General features: G+C 43.3%; 1 non-coding gene across 1 annotated transcript; it reads right to left on the bottom strand.

The window, feature by feature from the left end:
• Positions 1-410: 410 nt before the first annotated feature.
• On the bottom strand, positions 411-517 carry LOC136216245 (small nucleolar RNA R71). The gene has a single exon (XR_010683240.1). It is a non-coding gene; the product is annotated as a small nucleolar RNA R71 (small nucleolar RNA).
• Between the last annotated feature and the right edge of the window lie 3,333 nt (positions 518-3,850).

The raw sequence follows: 3,850 nt of genomic DNA, 5'->3' as shown, positions 1-3,850 counted from the left end.
CAAACCAAGAAGAAGAAGGAGAGAATAACAACCCTCCTGTTATGCGAATCAGAGATTATTCGAGGCCAACCACAGAGGGACATTCATCATGTATCGTGTTACCCAACGAGGGGAACAACATGTTCGAAGTGAAGGGGTCCCTGATACAGATGATCCAGGCCTCCGTACAATTTAATGGGTTTCAATCTGAAGATCCAAATGGGCATATTCAAGAATTAATCACGTTGTGCAACACATTTAGATCGAACAGAGGTGTTTCCGACGATGTAATCAGATTGAAGCTGTTTCCTTTTTCCCTGAGGGATAAAGCGAAGAACTAGCTAAGAAATTTACAGCCAGGAACAATCACAAGTTGGGAAGAGATGGCGCGAGCTTTTCTGATGAAATATTTCCCACCACGACAAGCCATAAAACTGAGAAATGAAGTGTCTCGGTTCATACAAGAAGAGGATGAGTCGTTGGCAGAAGCCTGGGAGAGATATAAAGAGTTGTTGAGAAGGGTGCCAAATCATGGTATCCCTATGTGGATGCAAGTGCAAAATTTCTACAATGGTGTGACCAACATTTACAAAATTCAAATCGAATCCATTGCTAACGGTAATCCAGAAGATCTTGAGCCACAGGCTTTGTATGACCTTATTGAGAAGGTAGTCAACACAAGTTACAACTGGCACTCAGCCAGAAGTGAAGGGAAGAAGATGGGAAATGATGATGTTGTGTCAAAACTGACAAGTCAGGTAGAACATCTTGCTCGACAGTTGGGAAAGATCAACGTGTCTTCAATCCACAATGAACCACCATTCAATGACATTTGTGATTTTTGCAGAGGAGCTCATTTCAACATAAATTGTCCCGGAGTTAAGCAAGGAAAGGGCACACAGGCTGAATGTGACTACGCAGGGTATAATCAAAAGAACCAGCCTAACCGTTATTCTAACACATACAACTCTGAAACCAGGAACCATCCAAATTTTGGATGGACAGGCCAACCAGACCAGCTGGGGCAACCACGGTATCAAGACCAGCCAAGGTATCAACAACAGTAAGGAGGACAGTACCAACGACAACCTCAGCAGCAATACAAGCAACATGTGCCACCAAAGGAAGACGTAGAGCCAGATATGAAAACAATGATGATGCAGTTTATGAAACAGACACAAGCATCAATTAAAAGTCTGGAAACACAGGTTCACCAGATAGCTGCATCCACGTCAAAAGGAAATGGAATAATGCCGAGCAACACAGAGCCAAATCCTAAGGGCGACGTCATGACAATCACCCTAAGGTCTGGTAAGGAAACTCAACCAATTGTTTTGACTGATAAGAATGCTGAGTGTGCAGGAACGTCCAAAGAAGCTGAAGGGGAGCAGGAACAGGGTGTTCTTAGTGATGAAGAAACAAGGAAGGCGAACTGCACAGGTAAGCCGGATCAAGAGGAGGGCGAAAGAATGTATAAACCACCACCGCCGTATGTTCCACCTGTGCCATATCCAACGCGTCTAATCAACAGGAAGCTGGAAGAACAGAATTCAAAACTGTTGGATACCTTAAGGAAGTTACACATCAACATTCCTTTCATAGAAGCACTGGCACAGATGCCGACATATGCCAAATTCCTCAAAGACATCCTGTCGAACAAAAAGAAGCTGGAAAACATTTCCATGATACAACTCAACAGAGATTGTTCGTCAATACTCCAAAACAAGCAGCAGCTACCCAAAAAGCTCAAGGATCCAGGGAGTTTTTCTATTCCTTGTTCAATTGGAAAGCTAAATATTGAAAATGCACTTTGTGATCTAGGAGCTAGCATAAACCTCATGCCATACTCCATATATGCAAAACTTGGATTAGGAGAACCTCAACCTACTCGTATGTCCATTCAGTTGGCCGATCGTTCAGTATGCTATCCTAGGGGAGTAGTGGAAGATGTGCTAGTCAAAGTAGGGAAATTTATTTTGCCCGTTGATTTCATTATAATGGACATTGATGAAGACTTGCATGTTCCTATCATCCTAGGTAGACCATTCTTAGCCACAGGGAAAGCATTGATAGATGTAGGCGAGGGACAATTATTTTTAAGGATTAATGGGGAAGAAGTCATCTTTAAGATGAACGAGGCAATGAGACGTGCAAATAATAATGATGACACATGCTGTTTCTTGGATGATTTTCAAAGTCTTTCTACTTTGCAGGAACAGGACACTTTAGAAACTTTATTGGGAGAAGAGGTGAACATATGCGAAGGAACAGGCTGTTCCATTGAATCCAACCTACCGGCACCTCCTTTCGATCCTACTGTTCCTATTCATCAAGAACCACCGGAGATACCAACTATGCCGGTGACTAAACCAGAATTAAAACCGTTACCTGCACACCTCGAGTATGCCTTCCTAGAACCACCCAGTGGAAGTTCCGTCATCATATCCTCAAAGTTAACTCCTGATCAAAAGGCGCAACTCATGGCGGTTTTGCGAAGAAACAAGGATGCAATCGCATGGAAAATTGATGACATAAAAGGAATCAGTCCTGTAGTCTGTGTTCACAGAATCTTGATGGAAAAGGAGCACAAACCAACTGTCTAACCGCAACGCAAACTAAATCCCCACACGAAGGAGGTTGTGCGAAAAGAAGTGATCAAGCTTCTCGATGCTGGCATTATTTAGCCAATATCTGATAGTGTGTGGATAAGCCCTGTTCACGTTGTGCCAAAGAAGGGTGGAACAACAGTAGTCCTCAACGAGAAAGACGAGTTGGTGCCTATAAGAACGATTACAGGGTGGAGAGTTTGTGTTGATTACAAAAAGCTCAATGAAGCCACGAGGAAGGATCATTTCCCTTTGCCCTTCATTGATCAGATGCTGGAGCGGTTAGCAGGATATGCTTTCTATTGTTTTCTCGACGGTTATTCAGGATACAACCAAATCGCAATTCATAGTGAGGACCAAGAGAAGACAACGTTCACATGTCCGTATGGGACTTATGCTTACAGAAGAATGCCGTTCGGGTTGTGCAACGCTCCAGCCACTTTCCAGCGATGTATGATGTCCATTATTCATGACATAGTGGAGCGGACCGTAGAAATATTCATGGACGACTTCTCGGTTTATGGAAACTCATTTGATAGCTGTCTAAACAACCTCGAAGCTGTGCTTGTGCGATGCAAGGAGACTCACTTGGTCTTAAATTGGGAGAAGTGCCACTTCATGGTCACGGGAGGAATTGTCATCGGGCATAAAATTTCAGAGAAAGGGATAGAAGTGGACAAAGCAAAGGTAGAGGTGATAGAAAAGCTAGCTGTGCCTGCCAATGTAAAAGATGTGCGAAGTTTTCTGGGGCACGCAGGGTTTTATCGCAGGTTTATCAAAGATTTTTCAAAGATTATGCTTCCCTTGTCGGCTTTACTTCATAAGGAAGCCGAATTCTCTTTCGATGCAAACTGTTTGAAGGCGTTTGAGCTCTTAAAGACCAAGCTGATCAACTCGCCTGTACTGACAGGACCAGACTGGGAGCAACCTTTTGAAATGATGTGCGATGCAAGCGATACTTGTGTGGGAGCTGTTCTTGGATAAAGGATTGAGAAGAAGTTCCGACCTATTTACTATGCAAGCAAGACATTAAACGAGGCCCAGCAGAATTACACAACTACCGAGAAGGAACTTCTTGCGGTTGTGTATGCCTTCGACAAATTTAGACCTTACCTAGTGCTCTCCAAGGTTGTTGTTCACACAGACCATGCTGCGTTGCGATACTTGTTCGCTAAAAAGGATGCTAAGCCGAGGCTGATCCGATGGTTATTATTGCTTCAAGAGTTTGATCTAGAAATAAAGGATAAAAAGGGAACGAAAAATGT

The sequence above is a fragment of the Euphorbia lathyris genome, chromosome 1 (genome assembly GCF_963576675.1).
Source record: "Euphorbia lathyris chromosome 1, ddEupLath1.1, whole genome shotgun sequence".
Lineage (NCBI taxonomy): Eukaryota > Viridiplantae > Streptophyta > Magnoliopsida > Malpighiales > Euphorbiaceae > Euphorbia > Euphorbia lathyris.
The sequence above is the reverse complement of the archived record's forward strand: the minus strand, read 5'-3'. Positions and strand labels throughout refer to the sequence as shown.